Below are 20,429 nucleotides of genomic sequence, written 5' to 3' on the forward strand. Positions count from 1 at the left end.
AAGAGCTTCGGAGCCCAGCTGACATCGGAGAAGGAAGGCGGATATCGGTGGGAGGAAGAAGCTCTAAAGAATCCAGAAGAAGACGAAGACTCGGAGAAGAATCGGGCTGTCCTGTGGAATCTTCGAGGAAGAAAATCATCGAGACAAAGACCTTTCGGGGAATTTGTCCAGAACACGACGGGAGAAGAATCTGCATAGCTCCACCCATTCCGGGAAGAGTTCCAGATCCAGCTCCAAGAAGTAACTGCAGGAGGAAAGCCATGGCAAGCGCTGCGAGGAAGGCCGAAAAGAAGAGCCTGGAGCAGGGGACAGCCAGGAGGGCCCAGCCAGGAGCCGATTCTGACCCCAAGGACTCTGCCTCCACGACTGGCCAGCAGAAGGGACCCCAGAAGCCCCGCCACGAAGCTCCAGCCCTGGAGCCATGGATGCGGCAGACGGTGGCCCTGAAGCTGAAGGAAGTGGATGGGAGGGTGCCGGACATGTCCTCGGACGTGTTCTGCCAGAAGATGCTGCTGGATCGAGGCTTCTCCAGGTCGGACACCCTCAGCATCCAGACCTTCTTGACGGGGATTTTTTTCGTCACCTTCGCCACTGTGAACACCTGCAGGAGGTTCTGGGAAATGGTAAGCGCAAAAGGACCGGATAATTCTTTCTCTGCCTTTACAGGTAGCTGCCCTATCCAGAGGGACGAAAGGAGGATCACGGTCTCCATGCGCAACCCGCACACCCCAGGCCAAGACATCTGTACCTTCCTGAGACGCTTCTGTTTGGTTGTGAAGGAACCCTCTCACATCCTGAATGGACTCGGCTTCTGGACAGGTAAGTGGTCGGTGACCGTTAGACTTCACAGGGACCTGGCGTACTCAGACGGACTTCGGCACCTGCCCCCGACATTCTCCCTGGGCAACTCCTACGGCCTCATCTATTACCCGGACATGCCGCGGAACTGCAGGAGATGCGGCAAGAACGGCCACGAGATGAAGGACTGCAAGGAGGATGCCTGCAGGATTTGTCGAGTGACGGGACACAGCTCGAAGGACTGCCCGAAGAAGACGTCCTGCAACCTGTGTGGGCTGGCGGCTCATCTGTACAAGGATTGCCCCAAGCGTGAGAGATCCTGGGCATCGGTGGTTGCGACGACCCCAGCTACGGAGGACAAGGCCCCGACGACCAGGCCTGTGAAGGTCAAGGACGCGACGACCAAGGCCCCAGCGGCCAAGGCCGAGACGACCAAGGCCAAAGCGGTCAAGGAGTCGATGGCCAAAGCCCCAGCGACGGTCCCAGCAGCTCCGAAGCAGAAGAAAAAGTCAAAGGAGGGTAAGAGTTCTGTCACCCCTCTCTCGATCCCTCCCCCTGCCACCCCCGTCCAATCCCCCCCCACCCCGGCCACCCCTGCTGAGGATTCCACTTCCTCTTCCTCCTTCCCCTACTCCTCAGCAGGTGTCCTTTCCCCTGCCCCGGCAGCCACTCTCCCTCCCCAGACCATGGTAGCGGTGGAAGTAACCTTTCCTCCACCCGCCGCTATCTATTCCGAGGAGGATTTTCCCCTTCTTGTCTCCCCAGTTCCAACCCGGGGAAAGAGGAAGGTGGAGGACAGCCCTGCTACTGAATCCTCCAAAAAGAAGATTCTGGATTTCGTAGGCGAAAAGGAGGATACCCTCCCTGAGCCAGAAGAGATGGAGCACATGGTTGAGACCCTGGTGGCCGAGCCAGAAGATGAGGAACTGGTGGTCGCCGAGATCGAGGCCGCGCTGCTTGACCAGATGGAGGAAGAGGGCCTGCTGGTGATCCCGTCACCAGCAGTCAACACCGACGAGGGACCACCCGACCGGAGTGGTAACTAAGGTGTATGGCCTGCGCTAACTTTTTCTTTTTTCCCTACATGATGGCTAATATTAACTTATTTTCCATTAATGTCAGGAGCATCAAGGACAAGTTCAGACGTCAGACTATTTATGCCTTCCTTACTTCCCAGTTGTGTGATGTTTATATGTTGCAGGAATGTTCCCTTCCCTCCTCTAGGTCCTTCAAACATCTGGCCAGGGAGTGGTCCCACGGTCCATCCTACTGGTCCGGTGGGGGTGACTGCAAGTCTGCGGGGGTCGCAATTCTGATCAGGGGGGGCGCATTCACGCTTGAGTCCGTCCAGGAGCTCATCTGCGGCAGGGCTCTTGTTGTAGATGGCAACTGGGCGGGAGAACCTGTCAGGTTCATCAACGTGTATGCGTCCCCACTGAAGAATGAGCGTTTGGAGCTTTTCCAGACCCTGCGGCTTCAGCTTGCCACCACCAGGACCTTAGTGATGGCCGGGGATTTCAACTGCCCCATCGAGGAGGATGGTCGTAGTTCTGGCACATCTGCCAAGTTGGACATCACGTCCAAGCTGCTCATCGAGATGGTAACCGAGGCCTCTCTTCAGGATGTGGTGGGCTCCATGGGGAGAGGCTCCACGAACTATTCGTGGAGCCGACCCGATGGCTCACTCCGCTCCAGGATTGACTTTGTGTTCACCTCTCGGGCAGTCAGGCAGAGTAGGCACTCGATGGTCTCCTGCTTCTTCTCCGACCACAGAGCCATTCACTTACAAGGTGTCCTCGGCGACGGTTTTCCGTCCGGCCCCGGCTCCTGGAAGCTGAATTGTGCTCTGCTGGCTCAGGATGAAGTCGTGGAGGAGCTGAGAGCAGCCTACGCAATGTGGCAGTCCTACAAGGGTAGCTTCCAAACAGTCTCTGATTGGTGGGAATATGTTAAACTTGAGTTTCGCTGTTTCTTTCAGGCCAAGGGTCGACAACAGGCGTGTGAGAAGAGGAGGGACTTCAGAGGGCTGCAGCGCGAGCTGCGGTCGCTGCAGGACCTTCTTCACTGTGGCTGGGACGTGAGGGAGGAGCTGGAGGAGACCAAGAAGAGCCTGAAAAGGCACTTTGAGGAGGAGTCCAAGCGAATCGTCTTCCGTTCCAAAGTGGAGAATCTGGAGAAGGGTGAGAAATGTAACTCATTCTTTTTCAGGAAACTTCATGCCGGTCATGGGCCCCTGAACGAGCTGCGAGACGAGAGCGGAAACATGCGACGTGGGAAGGAGGACGTGATGAGGGTCGTCAGCGACTTCTACAGCGAACTCTACTCCCACAAGACTACCGACCCCGACGCTGCTGATAAGTTCCTGTCAGGTATCACTAACCATCTTGATCCTGCAGGCACGGCAGCCTTGGACAAACCTCTGATGGTGGGCGAATTGCTCTCTGCCGCTAAATCCTTTAGGACCGGCAGGACCCCGGGCAGTGATGGTCTTCCAGCGGAGCTCTATGTAGCGCTGGGAGACCTCATCTGTCCGGACCTGTTGGACCTGTACGAGGAGATGGTGGTGGAGGGTAGAATGCCTCCATCTTTGAGGGAAGGAATGGTCACGATCCTGTACAAGCGGAAGGGAGAGAGGTGCGACCTGAGGAATTGGCGTCCCATCACTCTGCTCAACGTGGACTACAAGATCCTGGCCAAGACGATGGCGACACGACTTAAGACGGTCATCGGACGGATCATCCACCCGGACCAGACCTGCGGCATCCCTGGACGTCGCATCGCAGACAGCCTCGCTCTCGTGCGGGACACGGTTGAGTACATAAAGGTCCGCCGCGCACACGCGGCCCTGGTCTCCTTGGATCAGGAGAAGGCCTTCGACCGGGTTTCCCACGAGTTCATGGGCCGAGCTCTGCACCGGTTAGGTTTGGGTAACATGTTTTGTTCGTATGTCCGTCTGATGTATTTTGATATCCACAGCTCGGTGTTGGTGAACGGCTGGAAGACTGACCCCTTCCCTGTCCTCTCTGGGGTCAGACAAGGCTGCCCTCTATCACCTCTTCTTTTTGTTTGTGTTATAGAACTCTTCGCAGAGGCTATCCGGCAGAATGGAGAGATCAGAGGGATCACCGCACCGGGTCCGGGACGACACGAGGTCAAGTGCTCGCTCTACATGGACGACGTCACCGTCTTCTGCGCTGATCGTGGTTCAGTCGACGCCCTCGTCCAGACGTGTGAGAGGTTCGGCCGGGCTTCAGGGGCCAAAGTCAACTGCAGGAAGTCGGAAGCCATGCTCTTCGGGGATTGGCAGCCGGCCTCCTCCGCCCCCTTCCCCTTCAACATTCAACCGGATTTCCTCAAGGTGCTGGGAGTCTGGTTCGGGAAGGAAGGAGCGGCCCTCAAGTCCTGGCAAGAACGCTTGGCCAAGGTGAAGCAACGGATCGGACTCTGGAGCCTCAGACACCTCACTTGTGAGGGTAAGGCACTCGTCCTGCGTAATGAGGTCCTGCCCGTCTTGCAGTACACGGCGCAGGCCTGGCCCCCACACGTCACTGTGTGCAGGGCCATTACCAGGACAGTGTTTCACTTTGTCTGGGGATCCAAGATGGACAGAGTCAGGCGGGCCGTCATGTACAAGGAGCCTCGCAAGGGTGGGAAGGGCGTTCCAGATATCCCCACCCTCCTGCGATCCTCTTTTGTGTGTGATTGTGTCCGCCGGACTTTGCAAGTCAAGAATGGCTCCGCGGGCAGGTCCATGTCTCGCTTCTTCCTGCTTCCTCTTTGGAGGCGACTCGGCTGGGACAAGTGGGACAGCTCCTTCCCCTACAACTGGACGACGCCATGGTTCTACGGAGACGTCGTTCGATTTGTGGGGGAGCATCAACTGGAGGGACTCAAGCCCGACTTGTGGAAGCCCAAAACTATCCACAAGCTAATCAGAGCCAAGGATGACGTGGAGAACATCACAGGACTTCACCAGGACACGCTGGAGACTGTGTGGACAAATGTGTCGTCTGACAGGCTGACCAACGGGCACAAGGACTTGTCGTGGATGGCGATTCAGGGCGGACTGCCCGTCCGGTCATTCATGCATGCCCGGAACCTGTGCAAGACCCGGTACTGCCCAAGGTGCCCCTTCGTGGAGGAAACATCTTTGCACACTTTTTGGGACTGCGGATTTGCACAGCGCCTATTGACTGCACTTGAGGACGACCTGAGGAACTCTGTCCCCAGGGCGAGCCTATCGCACCATTCTGTGCTTTACGGACTCTTCCCTGGGGTTCATACCGTCGGAGCCATCCAGGAGGCTTGGCGCCTTATGAACTGCTTCAAGGATGCCGTTTGGGTCGCCAGGAACCAGCTCATCTTGAGGAGGGAGAGGATGTCCATCCAGGACTGCCGCAGGCTGATCCACAGCCTGCTCAGAGACTATTCCATCATGGACGGTCCGGAGGACGAGGATGAGGACTAAACCCCTCCTCCCCCTCTCCCCTTATGTGTCTTGTCTTTCAATAAAGCTTCGGACCTGTGATTTTCCCCTCCCCATCCCCTTTTTCCCAATCCCCATCCCTTATCACGGTTCGTCGTACTGTATTGCTTGACATGCTTTTTCTTTCAGATTGAGTGTTTTGTGTAGCATAGGGGTGTGATGTGTCTAGTTAGTGCGTCGTATCCTCATGCTATGTAAATATGATGTAGAACTCTGTGTGTACTGGGCTGCGGCACTGTACACTGTCTGTTAACTTATTTTTTGTGCTAATAAAAGATATATTCAATCAAAAAAATCTGTTCTTATCAGTTTAATATCTGATACGTCCCCTATCTGGGGACCATATATTAAATGGATTTTTAGAACAGGGAGATGGAAAAAGAGCTTGCTCTGTCCACTCCACGCATTGACCTGGTATTGCAGTATCTCCAGGACCGGTGCACCCCTTCTTTAATGCAGTTTCTAAAATCAGAAAGAATTGAATTCAATGTTTTTTGTTCATTTTGCTTGTTTGTCGGATTTTGGGATGGACTCTTTGGCTTTGCTTTTCTTCTCCTCATTGGATTTTTCATGTTCAAAGTTGCAGAAGCCAGATTACAAGCTCATTTTGGTTCAACTTCAGCAACTGTGCATTGCATTGCCATGTAATGTGATGCAATGCTATCTTTCTAGCTCTCCCTTTTTACTTCCTTTTGGATAAACAGACATATTAGGCAAGCATTTTGGAGCTTTCACCTAAATAACTACAGGTGGTGAGATAAGCTGCACAATATAATTGACCTTTCAGTATATTGTTGCACACACACCATCTATTTAGCAAATGCCCTTGTTATCAACAGCAGCCTTTTAAACTCACCTGAGCTAACAGGTATGTGCGCTGGTTACTCTGCTGCGCTTAAAATTTCTTTTTTGGTTTGCTACAATGCCTTTTCTGAAACGTTGTCTCCTTCTGCTGGAACACTGACTTCTTTCATTTAATGCCTGCAGACTATAAAAGAGAACCCAACCCAAAAAGTTTGGTTGATTAGTCTGTGGCATTCTGTTAAACTGTTGCTTATGGCGGTCTCTGTGAGCTTCTCAGCGACATTCAGCCAGCCAGGTATCCTGCCTGCAGTAGATGGAATGTGGCAATGGAACGCTGGCTGCGCGTGTCATAATAGGCTCTGAGCCTTTATATACCTGTGCACAGCAGCAGCCACCTTCAGTCTGCTGCTGGACAGCCAGCAGCAGCAGCAGCAGGAGAGGTATGTAATCAGGAGCCCTCCTGCTAAGGGTAGACAGCTGCTCGTTCCACCCCACCCCCCGCCTTAATTGGTTCTCCTCCCTTCCAACGGTGTTGAGGCGGGTGGGAACAGCAGGGGGTGAAGGTGCTGTGTTTAAAGAGGTGGAGTTATGCAGATCTAAAACGCGTGGATTGCAGCAGCAGCAAGCCGAAAAGTGCAGGCATGTAAGGGATCTAGAGGTTGACAACATGTCTTCTTAACGGGAGTCCAGGAGCTCATCTCCACAAATGGACTTTTCAGGATCCTTGGGTGGCTCCGTAGTTTGAAACCAATTCTGGTTATCGCTTCTCGGCCTTTTGGCTAAGATCAAGTGTAGTATCTGTTCTTATCAGTTTAATATCTGATACGTCCCCTATCTGGGGACCATATATTAAATGGATTTTTAGAACAGGGAGATGGAAAAAGAGCTTGCTCTGTCCACTCCACGCATTGACCTGGTATTGCAGTATCTCCAGGACCGGTGCACCCCTTCTTTAATGCAGTTTCTAAAATCAGAAAGAATTGAATTCAATGTTTTTTGTTCATTTTGCTTGTTTGTCGGATTTTGGGATGGACTCTTTGGCTTTGCTTTTCTTCTCCTCATTGGATTTTTCATGTTCAAAGTTGCAGAAGCCAGATTACAAGCTCATTTTGGTTCAACTTCAGCAACTGTGCATTGCATTGCCATGTAATGTGATGCAATGCTATCTTTCTAGCTCTCCCTTTTTACTTCCTTTTGGATAAACAGACATATTAGGCAAGCATTTTGGAGCTTTCACCTAAATAACTACAGGTGGTGAGATAAGCTGCACAATATAATTGACCTTTCAGTATATTGTTGCACACACACCATCTATTTAGCAAATGCCCTTGTTATCAACAGCAGCCTTTTAAACTCACCTGAGCTAACAGGTATGTGCGCTGGTTACTCTGCTGCGCTTAAAATTTCTTTTTTGGTTTGCTACAATGCCTTTTCTGAAACGTTGTCTCCTTCTGCTGGAACACTGACTTCTTTCATTTAATGCCTGCAGACTATAAAAGAGAACCCAACCCAAAAAGTTTGGTTGATTAGTCTGTGGCATTCTGTTAAACTGTTGCTTATGGCGGTCTCTGTGAGCTTCTCAGCGACATTCAGCCAGCCAGGTATCCTGCCTGCAGTAGATGGAATGTGGCAATGGAACGCTGGCTGCGCGTGTCATAATAGGCTCTGAGCCTTTATATACCTGTGCACAGCAGCAGCCACCTTCAGTCTGCTGCTGGACAGCCAGCAGCAGCAGCAGCAGGAGAGGTATGTAATCAGGAGCCCTCCTGCTAAGGGTAGACAGCTGCTCGTTCCACCCCACCCCCCGCCTTAATTGGTTCTCCTCCCTTCCAACGGTGTTGAGGCGGGTGGGAACAGCAGGGGGTGAAGGTGCTGTGTTTAAAGAGGTGGAGTTATGCAGATCTAAAACGCGTGGATTGCAGCAGCAGCAAGCCGAAAAGTGCAGGCATGTAAGGGATCTAGAGGTTGACAACATGTCTTCTTAACGGGAGTCCAGGAGCTCATCTCCACAAATGGACTTTTCAGGATCCTTGGGTGGCTCCGTAGTTTGAAACCAATTCTGGTTATCGCTTCTCGGCCTTTTGGCTAAGATCAAGTGTAGTATCTGTTCTTATCAGTTTAATATCTGATACGTCCCCTATCTGGGGACCATATATTAAATGGATTTTTAGAACAGGGAGATGGAAAAAGAGCTTGCTCTGTCCACTCCACGCATTGACCTGGTATTGCAGTATCTCCAGGACCGGTGCACCCCTTCTTTAATGCAGTTTCTAAAATCAGAAAGAATTGAATTCAATGTTTTTTGTTCATTTTGCTTGTTTGTCGGATTTTGGGATGGACTCTTTGGCTTTGCTTTTCTTCTCCTCATTGGATTTTTCATGTTCAAAGTTGCAGAAGCCAGATTACAAGCTCATTTTGGTTCAACTTCAGCAACTGTGCATTGCATTGCCATGTAATGTGATGCAATGCTATCTTTCTAGCTCTCCCTTTTTACTTCCTTTTGGATAAACAGACATATTAGGCAAGCATTTTGGAGCTTTCACCTAAATAACTACAGGTGGTGAGATAAGCTGCACAATATAATTGACCTTTCAGTATATTGTTGCACACACACCATCTATTTAGCAAATGCCCTTGTTATCAACAGCAGCCTTTTAAACTCACCTGAGCTAACAGGTATGTGCGCTGGTTACTCTGCTGCGCTTAAAATTTCTTTTTTGGTTTGCTACAATGCCTTTTCTGAAATGTTGTCTCCTTCTGCTGGAACACTGACTTCTTTCATTTAATGCCTGCAGACTATAAAAGAGAACCCAACCCAAAAAGTTTGGTTGATTAGTCTGTGGCATTCTGTTAAACTGTTGCTTATGGCGGTCTCTGTGAGCTTCTCAGCGACATTCAGCCAGCCAGGTATCCTGCCTGCAGTAGATGGAATGTGGCAATGGAACGCTGGCTGCGCGTGTCATAATAGGCTCTGAGCCTTTATATACCTGTGCACAGCAGCAGCCACCTTCAGTCTGCTGCTGGACAGCCAGCAGCAGCAGCAGCAGGAGAGGTATGTAATCAGGAGCCCTCCTGCTAAGGGTAGACAGCTGCTCGTTCCACCCCACCCCCCGCCTTAATTGGTTCTCCTCCCTTCCAACGGTGTTGAGGCGGGTGGGAACAGCAGGGGGTGAAGGTGCTGTGTTTAAAGAGGTGGAGTTATGCAGATCTAAAACGCGTGGATTGCAGCAGCAGCAAGCCGAAAAGTGCAGGCATGTAAGGGATCTAGAGGTTGACAACATGTCTTCTTAACGGGAGTCCAGGAGCTCATCTCCACAAATGGACTTTTCAGGATCCTTGGGTGGCTCCGTAGTTTGAAACCAATTCTGGTTATCGCTTCTCGGCCTTTTGGCTAAGATACCACATCTTGCCAGAAGGATTCTAAGCCAATCGTGCCCTTGGCCTTGAGGCATCGGCGGTGTAAAAGCCGTCTTAAGCCTCATGCTGCTTTAGGGGGCAGATACGCAAAGAAACCAAGAAGGCGATCGACCCTATCTACCTTTTGAAGATGGCATCAGCAGTAGCGGCCGCAGTGCGCTATGCCAGAGCTGGTGACCTTCGCATCAAGAACTCTTTCAAGATCGAAGTGGACGATGCATCCAAGGAGAAGATGACCTTGAAGTTTTTCGTGAGGAGAGTGCTGCTGGAGATCCTAGGAGTAAAGAGGGAAGACATCCTGGCCCTTCAAGATCGCCCCGGTTCCTTCACTTTGACTCTGGAGTCGGAGTATGCGTGCCAGAACCTCTTCCGCCAGATTCACCTGCACCTTTCAGATGAGGATCTTAAAGGACTCACCTTTGTCATCCTTTACTCCGGTGGAGAGAAGCCGCTCGTGGTTCAGATGAGCAACCCTCATGTTCCCTTAGTTAATATTATTTGCTTTCTTCAAAACTATTTCCCAGAACTGCGGTATTCCCACAAGGTCATGAATGAGGAAAACCTCTGGACGGGAAAGCATAAATTTTTTGTTAAATTTTGTGAAGATCCAAATGGCATTGGTGGTCAGCGTCATCCTCCGTCAAGTTTCCTGATCGGTAGGGAGCGGGGGCGCCTCTTCTACCCGGACATGCCCCTCTTCTGCCGGAAATGCATGTGTTTCGGTCACACTTATGAGAACTGCAAGGAGGAGGTGGCAATCTGTAAGAAGTGCTACAAGCATGGACATGCCACAATGGACTGTACCAATGAGATGGTGTGCAACATCTGCCGGGTCCCAGGTCACTCCTTCCGGGAGTGTCCTTTGAAGAAAAAGGCGGAAACCTATGCTGAAACGCTGGCAAAGCAACCTGCCCGTGTGCCTCCATCTGCTCCCGGGGGGCAGAGGCAACCCTCTGCTGTTCCTGCTCCTGCGGGTGCGTCTACAGCGCGGGGGCAGTCTTCTAGCTCTCCAGTACCTGCTCCACAGACCAAGCCTGCTAGTACATCAGGTGGTACGTCTGCACCTGCTGCACAGAGGAAGCCAACCAACCCTCCTGCTCCTGCTGCTAAGGGGGGTCCCACCGGTGCTCCTGTATCTACTGTGCGAACACAACCCCCTGTAGGCGGGTCCACAAGCACTTCAGTGCCTGCTGCACAGGGAAAACCTGCCAGTTCTCCTATTCCTGCTGCGCATAAGCCCACGTCTATGCAGAAACCTCCAGCTGAGAAACCTGTCCGTCCTGAGAGGAGGGAAGCTTCATCTAAGGACTGGGCTGCTGATTCTGATCCGGGTGATATGGTGGTGGAGGGGAGTCCCTCTGCTGAAATCGGGACATTTAGCTCGGAGGAAGAAGCAATGGAGCTGGAAACTCGTAGGAAAAGGAAAACAGATGATAGGTCTGATGAGAATGTGGCCAGGGAGACTTCCAAGAAGTGTCCATTAAAACCAAGTCTTCTGCAATACAAGCCAATGGCTCCCGCTGCCCCTCCTGAGGAGCCAAGGCCTTCAGACCCTATAAACATTTCTTTTTCGGACTCAGAAGTGCAGAGCCCGTTAACATCGGTGGGCTTTATGTCTGATTCTGACAGTAGTGTGACCTGAACTAACCTATCATGACCTCATCAATTAAAGTAGCCTCGCTCAATGTGAGGAGTATAAGGGGCTCTACAAGAAGGGCTGCTTTGTTTTCCTACCTGTCAACAGTGGACTGTGATGTCTTTTGTTTGCAAGAATGTAACATTGACTTTGATATGAATTATGCAGATTTAAGAAAAGATTGGCCTCATGGGCCCTCTATCTGGTCCGGAGATAATGAAAATCGTTCCTCTGGCATTGGAGTGCTGTTTAGGTCGCATGACTTTAAAATCAACTCTTTTGTGGACATTTCTTCTGGACGTGCTCTTTTCTTAAATATTAGTTTTAAAGGTGTGGACTTTAGACTTTTGAACATTTATGCTTCTCCGGTGAAGGAAGAGAGACATCAGTTGTTTGAAGATGTGCAATATTACCTACCTGGTTCATCGCCTCTGATGTTCTGTGGGGATTTCAATTGTGTCTTGCCTGGTGAAGGGAGAAGCGGGAGTTCCACCGTTCCTAAAAAAGACAAAACAGAGAAACAACTAAAGGATTTGTTAACTGATTTTTTTCTTAGAGACTCCTGGAAAGAGATCCGTAGTAATGATCCCGGTTATACTTGGGAGAACTCTTCTTCTAAATCTCGTATTGATTTTATTTTCATGTCCCAATATGTGAATGTCAAATCTGTTGTCTTAATCCCAAACATTTTTTCAGATCATAAGATGTTGCTATCAGAGTTAGAATTACCTGGGCTTGTCAAGGCAAGAGGAGTTTGGAGGCTAAATACAACATTGTTACAAGATCCTAAGGTAAGAACAGATTTTAAAGCGTTTTTTAATTATTTAAGAACAAAACAACAAAAATTTTTAACTCTGCTAGAATGGTGGGAATACAGCAAGATGAAGATAAAAAGTTTTTTTATCAAGGTCAGCATAGCCAATGCAAGAGAAAAGTCCGCTTGGCATAAAAGGCTTATTACTAAATTGCAGACCTGTTATCAACTAAGAGATGTGGGACTTGAAATGGACGATTTAATTGAAGCAACAAAAAAAGAAATTAAAAAGAGTATAGAGTCGAAGGGTAAGGAAATAATTTATAACTCAAAAATTGAAGTGATGGAGAAAAATGAAAAGTGCTCAAGATTTTTTTTTAAAAAAGTAGTTGCTGCTAAGGAAATGATAACAGAATTAGAGGGTGAAACTACAACTGAAGGTATGCTCAACCAAGCTCACCAGTTTTATCAGCAGCTTTTTAATGAGAAAACTATAGACCAGTCTTTTACTGAAGATGCCCTTAATTCATTAAAAAATAGTCTGAGCCGCGAAGACCAAGAATTGTTATGCACTGAAGTCACCTTGTCGGAAGTAGATGCTGCTATCAAAAGTTTTTCCTATGGGAAAACCCCTGGTTCTGACGGTTTGCCTGTTGAATTTTATCGTGAATTTTGGAATTTTTTAAAACCCGACTTGTTTTTAGTAATCAAAGAAGCTTTTAAGTGTGATATCCTGCCTATATCTTGGAGAAGTGGTCTGGTCTCCCTGATTTTTAAAAAAGGAGCCAAATCCCATCTGGCAAACTGGAGACCAATCACACTGTTGAATGTTGATTACAAGTTGATGTCCAAAATTTTAGTGAACCGTTTTAAAAAAGTTTTATCCAAAGTTATTTATGAAGACCAGGTATGTGGGGTGCCAGGAAGAGGAGTTGCGGAGCATCTCAATACCATCCGCGATGTCATATGGTACCAGCAATCCAGGAAGCAAGACTTAGCAATTTTATCGTTGGATTTTCAAAAGGCTTTTGATCGTGTCTCTCATTGTTTTTTATGGTTGGTTTTAAAAAAAATGGGCTTCCCTGAAATTTTTATCAAGCAAGTGGCACTTTTATATAAGAACTCTTTTAGTAAAATTTTAATCAATGGATTTTTGTCTAATGAAGTGTTTTTGCATTCAGGTGTGAAGCAAGGCTGCCCTTTGTCCCCAGTGCTATTTATATGTGCAATAGAGCCTCTTTTATCTATGCTACGAGAGGATAAAGTGATTAAAGGTGTCCCTATCCCTGGAGGACATGGAAGAGATGTGAAGGTAATGGGCTACATGGATGATATTACTATTTTTTGTTCATCACCTGCCGCTCTCAGGAGAGCTATAAGAACGACCAATTTTTTTTGTGAAGCCTCAGGTTTTAAGTTAAACATTGAGAAATGTGATTGTTTTGTCCGTGGCAATTGGGCGGATGTGTCCATCCCTGATCTCCCGATGCAGTCAGAGAAGATTAAAATTCTGGGCGTGATTTTTGATCGACAGAATGATGGAATGAAGAGCTGGGATGGAGTAAGGGACAAAATACAAAAGAAGATTGACTTTTGGAAATTAAGAAAATTAACAATCGAAGGTAAAGTTTTAATTATTAAGGCCCTTCTGCTTCCTGTCATGTTATATCTCAGTTATGTTTATCCCCCAAGTGACCTTACAGCGAGAAGATTACAGAGAATGCTGTTTGAATTTGTGTGGAACTCTAAGTTCGAAAAGGTGAAGAGAGAAACAATGTACAAGATGCACCACCTTGGTGGTAAGGATGTTCCCAACGTCAAACTGTTTTTATACTCCAAGTTTTTTAGCCTCTGTTTTAAATATATGTTTGCTTCAAGCCCTTGGGCACATTTTTTAAGATATGCAGCTGGCCACATTTTTAGGAGGCGAAAGTGGATATCCATTTCTTTAACAAGCCCAGTGTTGTTATCACCTCCACAACAATATGCCATCCTGGAGAAAGTTATCAGATTATATGGCCTAGATTCTTTTGAGATGGAGACATTGAAGAATGCAAGGAAGCTGCTGCAGCAATTAAAAAAGAAAGAAACTTTGACGCCCATAAGCCATTATTCATATAGCAGAGTCACTAAAATATGGAATTTAACAAATGCACCTTACCTGATGAATCAACATAAAGACTTAGCTTGGATGATTGTGCAGGAATGTTTACCGACTCGTGATTTCCAGTATAAAAGAAGACTTAGCACTATACAAACCTGCCCGAGGCATCAGTGCAATAATGATGAGACTACTATGCACCTTATTTGGAATTGTGATTTTGCACAGCAAGTGTGGAAAGACTGTGGTGAGCTTTTAAAATTTTTATCTGGTCTTAATTTTTTAAGCCATGAAGTGGTTTTATATGGGATTTTACCAAACATGACGAAAGAAAAAGAGAGAGTTTTATGGTGCACTTTGAGTTGTGTTAAAAGTGCTCTATGGAAGACCAGAAACATATTGTTGTTTAAAAGAGACTATATAGAAGTCAAGGATTGTATAAGACTGGCATTAAGTGAAATTTATATGTACTACCTAATGGATATGAAGAAGCTTGGAAAGAAAAGAGCCCTGAGTATATGGAACTATCACCTATGGAAGATGTTATTTTAAAGCTCTGAAGAAAAGATAAAGACTACGATATTTTAAATATAAACGCAAAATCTGTTCTTATCAGTTTAATATCTGATACGTCCTCTATCTGGGGACCATATATTAAATGGATTTTTAGAACAGGGAGATGGAAAAAGAGCTTGCTCTGTCCACTCCACGCATTGACCTGGTATTGCAGTATCTCCAGGACCGGTGCACCCCTTCTTTAATGCAGTTTCTAAAATCAGAAAGAATTGAATTCAATGTTTTTTGTTCATTTTGCTTGTTTGTCGGATTTTGGGATGGACTCTTTGGCTTTGCTTTTCTTCTCCTCATTGGATTTTTCATGTTCAAAGTTGCAGAAGCCAGATTACAAGCTCATTTTGGTTCAACTTCAGCAACTGTGCATTGCATTGCCATGTAATGTGATGCAATGCTATCTTTCTAGCTCTCCCTTTTTACTTCCTTTTGGATAAACAGACATATTAGGCAAGCATTTTGGAGCTTTCACCTAAATAACTACAGGTGGTGAGATAAGCTGCACAATATAATTGACCTTTCAGTATATTGTTGCACACACACCATCTATTTAGCAAATGCCCTTGTTATCAACAGCAGCCTTTTAAACTCACCTGAGCTAACAGGTATGTGCGCTGGTTACTCTGCTGCGCTTAAAATTTCTTTTTTGGTTTGCTACAATGCCTTTTCTGAAACGTTGTCTCCTTCTGCTGGAACACTGACTTCTTTCATTTAATGCCTGCAGACTATAAAAGAGAACCCAACCCAAAAAGTTTGGTTGATTAGTCTGTGGCATTCTGTTAAACTGTTGCTTATGGCGGTCTCTGTGAGCTTCTCAGCGACATTCAGCCAGCCAGGTATCCTGCCTGCAGTAGATGGAATGTGGCAATGGAACGCTGGCTGCGCGTGTCATAATAGGCTCTGAGCCTTTATATACCTGTGCACAGCAGCAGCCACCTTCAGTCTGCTGCTGGACAGCCAGCAGCAGCAGCAGCAGGAGAGGTATGTAATCAGGAGCCCTCCTGCTAAGGGTAGACAGCTGCTCGTTCCACCCCACCCCCCGCCTTAATTGGTTCTCCTCCCTTCCAACGGTGTTGAGGCGGGTGGGAACAGCAGGGGGTGAAGGTGCTGTGTTTAAAGAGGTGGAGTTATGCAGATCTAAAACGCGTGGATTGCAGCAGCAGCAAGCCGAAAAGTGCAGGCATGTAAGGGATCTAGAGGTTGACAACATGTCTTCTTAACGGGAGTCCAGGAGCTCATCTCCACAAATGGACTTTTCAGGATCCTTGGGTGGCTCCGTAGTTTGAAACCAATTCTGGTTATCGCTTCTCGGCCTTTTGGCTAAGATCAAGTGTAGTATCTTTCGAAAAGGCGGTTTTGGATGTTGGCCGCCCTACTAGATTGATACATTATGCACACTGGGGTTTAGGCGCTTGTTAGTACGCCAGGTGGCTAATATAGTCATCTGGTGGAAAGCATGGCCCCCCAGGATCGACGCCATTGGGCCGGGGAAGATCGAAAGCCCAAAGTGTGAAGTGCCCCAGGAGTGGTGACCCTGGGGTGCCTTAACTCACTGGGATTGGGAACCCCACTTGAGTTTATGGCACATTTGCACTAGCACTTCAATATTTCTTTCTTCACACACACCCTTATTCCGGGCCTTCTGGCCTTAGGATGGGGAATTTTTCAATTCCCGGTCGAAGGTCCGGGCAGTATTATACTGTGAAACCTTCACTATTTATTTAAATTTCTTTGTCACTGTGTGTCCACTTATTCACGTGTGTTACGTCCTACTAGGATTTTGTCGGGATGCGGTTCCCTTACGGGTTCCTCTCTTGGCAGGTCTAGGGGGGGAGTGTGTGGCCATCAGGTTCCGCTCCCCCCTGAACCCCCTTGGCTCTCCTCTTTCGGGAGGAGAGCGTTGTTGGCTCCCCTCTTCCGGGAGGGGAGCACAGTCTTTGGCTCCCAGTGCCTTGCTCGGGTGAGAACTCGGGCAGGTGCTGGGGGTAAGATTGGGTCGCCTCTGGCTCCGGCTGGAGGTGGCTATTTGTCCCTGTTCCTCGCTGTGGCCTTCTGGCTCGGAGGGACGGGGAATGGTTTGGGGGACCCTTCTCCTTTTGGAGAGGGTTTCAAGAAGACCAGCATCCTAGTGCACTTTTTTTGTGGCACTTGTCACTTTTTTAAGCGCACTCGGGTTTTGTACACGAATTCGGGCTTTCGATAAAAAAAAAAAAAAAATCTGTTCTTATCAGTTTAATATCTGATACGTCCCCTATCTGGGGACCATATATTAAATGGATTTTTAGAACAGGGAGATGGAAAAAGAGCTTGCTCTGTCCACTCCACGCATTGACCTGGTATTGCAGTATCTCCAGGACCGGTGCACCCCTTCTTTAATGCAGTTTCTAAAATCAGAAAGAATTGAATTCAATGTTTTTTGTTCATTTTGCTTGTTTGTCGGATTTTGGGATGGACTCTTTGGCTTTGCTTTTCTTCTCCTCATTGGATTTTTCATGTTCAAAGTTGCAGAAGCCAGATTACAAGCTCATTTTGGTTCAACTTCAGCAACTGTGCATTGCATTGCCATGTAATGTGATGCAATGCTATCTTTCTAGCTCTCCCTTTTTACTTCCTTTTGGATAAACAGACATATTAGGCAAGCATTTTGGAGCTTTCACCTAAATAACTACAGGTGGTGAGATAAGCTGCACAATATAATTGACCTTTCAGTATATTGTTGCACACACACCATCTATTTAGCAAATGCCCTTGTTATCAACAGCAGCCTTTTAAACTCACCTGAGCTAACAGGTATGTGCGCTGGTTACTCTGCTGCGCTTAAAATTTCTTTTTTGGTTTGCTACAATGCCTTTTCTGAAACGTTGTCTCCTTCTGCTGGAACACTGACTTCTTTCATTTAATGCCTGCAGACTATAAAAGAGAACCCAACCCAAAAAGTTTGGTTGATTAATCTGTGGCATTCTGTTAAACTGTTGCTTATGGCGGTCTCTGTGAGCTTCTCAGCGACATTCAGCCAGCCAGGTATCCTGCCTGCAGTAGATGGAATGTGGCAATGGAACGCTGGCTGCGCGTGTCATAATAGGCTCTGAGCCTTTATATACCTGTGCACAGCAGCAGCCACCTTCAGTCTGCTGCTGGACAGCCAGCAGCAGCAGCAGCAGGAGAGGTATGTAATCAGGAGCCCTCCTGCTAAGGGTAGACAGCTGCTCGTTCCACCCCACCCCCCGCCTAAATTGGTTCTCCTCCCTTCCAACGGTGTTGAGGCGGGTGGGAACAGCAGGGGGTGAAGGTGCTGTGTTTAAAGAGGTGGAGTTATGCAGATCTAAAACGCGTGGATTGCAGCAGCAGCAAGCCGAAAAGTGCAGGCATGTAAGGGATCTAGAGGTTGACAACATGTCTTCTTAACGGGAGTCCAGGAGCTCATCTCCACAAATGGACTTTTCAGGATCCTTGGGTGGCTCCGTAGTTTGAAACCAATTCTGGTTATCGCTTCTCGGCCTTTTGGCTAAGATCAAGTGTAGTATCTGTTCTTATCAGTTTAATATCTGATACGTCCTCTATCTGGGGACCATATATTAAATGGATTTTTAGAACAGGGAGATGGAAAAAGAGCTTGCTCTGTCCACTCCACGCATTGACCTGGTATTGCAGTATCTCCAGGACCGGTGCACCCCTTCTTTAATGCAGTTTCTAAAATCAGAAAGAATTGAATTCAATGTTTTTTGTTCATTTTGCTTGTTTGTCGGATTTTGGGATGGACTCTTTGGCTTTGCTTTTCTTCTCCTCATTGGATTTTTCATGTTCAAAGTTGCAGAAGCCAGATTACAAGCTCATTTTGGTTCAACTTCAGCAACTGTGCATTGCATTGCCATGTAATGTGATGCAATGCTATCTTTCTAGCTCTCCCTTTTTACTTCCTTTTGGATAAACAGACATATTAGGCAAGCATTTTGGAGCTTTCACCTAAATAACTACAGGTGGTGAGATAAGCTGCACAATATAATTGACCTTTCAGTATATTGTTGCACACACACCATCTATTTAGCAAATGCCCTTGTTATCAACAGCAGCCTTTTAAACTCACCTGAGCTAACAGGTATGTGCGCTGGTTACTCTGCTGCGCTTAAAATTTCTTTTTTGGTTTGCTACAATGCCTTTTCTGAAACGTTGTCTCCTTCTGCTGGAACACTGACTTCTTTCATTTAATGCCTGCAGACTATAAAAGAGAACCCAACCCAAAAAGTTTGGTTGATTAGTCTGTGGCATTCTGTTAAACTGTTGCTTATGGCGGTCTCTGTGAGCTTCTCAGCGACATTCAGCCAGCCAGGTATCCTGCCTGCAGTAGATGGAATGTGGCAATGGAACGCTGGCTGCGCGTGTCATAATAGGCTCTGAGCCTTTATATACCTGTGCACAGCAGCAGCCACCTTCAGTCTGCTGCTGGACAGCCAGCAGCAGCAGCAGCAGGAGAGGTATGTAATCAGGAGCCCTCCTGCTAAGGGTAGACAGCTGCTCGTTCCACCCCACCCCCCGCCTTAATTGGTTCTCCTCCCTTCCAACGGTGTTGAGGCGGGTGGGAACAGCAGGGGGTGAAGGTGCTGTGTTTAAAGAGGTGGAGTTATGCAGATCTAAAACGCGTGGATTGCAGCAGCAGCAAGCCGAAAAGTGCAGGCATGTAAGGGATCTAGAGGTTGACAACATGTCTTCTTAACGGGAGTCCAGGAGCTCATCTCCACAAATGGACTTTTCAGGATCCTTGGGTGGCTCCGTAGTTTGAAACCAATTCTGGTTATCGCTTCTCGGCCTTTTGGCTAAGATCAAGTGTAGTATCTTTCGAAAAGGCGGTTTTGGATGTTGGCCGCCCTAGTAGATTGATACATTATGCACACTGGGGTTTAGGCGCTTGTTAGTACGCCAGGTGGCTAATATAGTCATCTGGTGGAAAGCATGGCCCCCCAGGATCGACGCCATTGGGCTGGGGAAGATCGAAAGCCCGAAGTGTGAAGTGCCCCAGGAGTGGTGACCCTGGGGTGCCTTAACTCACTGGGATTGGGAACCCCACTTGAGTTTATGGCACATTTGCACTAGCACTTCAATATTTCTTTCTTCACACACACCCTTATTCCGGGCCTTCTGGCCTTAGGATGGGGAATTTTTCAATTCCCGGTCGAAGGTCCGGGCAGTATTATACTGTGAAACCTTCACTATTTATTTAAATTTCTTTGTCACTGTGTGTCCACTTATTCACGTGTGTTACGTCCTACTAGGATTTTGTCGGGATGCGGTTCCCTTACGGGTTCCTCTCTTGGCAGGTCTAGGGGGGGAGTGTGTGGCCATCAGGTTCCGCTCCCCCCTGAACCCCCTTGGCTCTCCTCTTTCGGGAGGAGAGCGTTGTTGGCTCCCCTCTTCCGGGAGGGGAGCACAGTCTTTGGCTCCCAGTGCCTTGCTCGGGTGAGAACTCGGGCAGGTGCTGGGGGTAAGATTGGGTCGCCTCTGGCTCCGGCTGGAGGTGGCTATTTGTCCCTGTTCCTCGCTGTGGCCTTCTGGCTCGGAGGGACGGGGAATGGTTTGGGGGACCCTTCTCCTTTTGGAGAGGGTTTCAAGAAGACCAGCATCCTAGTGCACTTTTTTTGTGGCACTTGTCACTTTTTTAAGCGCACTCGGGTTTTGTACACGAATTCGGGCTTTCGATAAAAAAAAAAAAAAAATCTGTTCTTATCAGTTTAATATCTGATACGTCCCCTATCTGGGGACCATATATTAAATGGATTTTTAGAACAGGGAGATGGAAAAAGAGCTTGCTCTGTCCACTCCACGCATTGACCTGGTATTGCAGTATCTCCAGGACCGGTGCACCCCTTCT

General features: G+C 47.9%; 6 non-coding genes and 3 pseudogenes across 6 annotated transcripts; all 9 read left to right on the forward strand.

The window, feature by feature from the left end:
- The first annotated feature begins 5,538 nt into the window (after positions 1-5,538).
- On the forward strand, positions 5,539-5,732 carry LOC141202517 (U2 spliceosomal RNA). The gene has a single exon (XR_012273788.1). It is a non-coding gene; the product is annotated as a U2 spliceosomal RNA (small nuclear RNA).
- A 1,115-nt stretch (positions 5,733-6,847) lies between these two features.
- Positions 6,848-7,038, forward strand: LOC141201966 (U2 spliceosomal RNA). Its single transcript, XR_012273254.1, has one exon. It is a non-coding gene; the product is annotated as a U2 spliceosomal RNA (small nuclear RNA).
- Positions 7,039-8,153: 1,115 nt separating this feature from the next.
- On the forward strand, positions 8,154-8,344 carry LOC141201967 (U2 spliceosomal RNA). The gene has a single exon (XR_012273255.1). It is a non-coding gene; the product is annotated as a U2 spliceosomal RNA (small nuclear RNA).
- Positions 8,345-14,575: 6,231 nt separating this feature from the next.
- LOC141202544 (U2 spliceosomal RNA) lies at positions 14,576-14,751 on the forward strand (annotated as a pseudogene).
- Positions 14,752-15,866: 1,115 nt separating this feature from the next.
- Positions 15,867-15,958, forward strand: LOC141202713 (U2 spliceosomal RNA; annotated as a pseudogene).
- Positions 15,959-16,753: 795 nt separating this feature from the next.
- Positions 16,754-16,936, forward strand: LOC141202610 (U2 spliceosomal RNA). The gene has a single exon (XR_012273844.1). It is a non-coding gene; the product is annotated as a U2 spliceosomal RNA (small nuclear RNA).
- Positions 16,937-18,051: 1,115 nt separating this feature from the next.
- LOC141202281 (U2 spliceosomal RNA) lies at positions 18,052-18,242 on the forward strand. Its single transcript, XR_012273560.1, has one exon. It is a non-coding gene; the product is annotated as a U2 spliceosomal RNA (small nuclear RNA).
- A 1,115-nt stretch (positions 18,243-19,357) lies between these two features.
- LOC141202731 (U2 spliceosomal RNA) lies at positions 19,358-19,449 on the forward strand (annotated as a pseudogene).
- A 795-nt stretch (positions 19,450-20,244) lies between these two features.
- LOC141202611 (U2 spliceosomal RNA) lies at positions 20,245-20,427 on the forward strand. Its single transcript, XR_012273845.1, has one exon. It is a non-coding gene; the product is annotated as a U2 spliceosomal RNA (small nuclear RNA).
- The last annotated feature ends 2 nt before the right edge of the window (positions 20,428-20,429 follow it).

The sequence above is a fragment of the Phyllobates terribilis genome, unplaced genomic scaffold (assembly GCF_046119375.1).
Source record: "Phyllobates terribilis strain yellow unplaced genomic scaffold, ASM4611937v1 Scaffold_123__1_contigs__length_5148117, whole genome shotgun sequence".
NCBI classification, from domain to species: Eukaryota; Metazoa; Chordata; class Amphibia; order Anura; family Dendrobatidae; genus Phyllobates; species Phyllobates terribilis.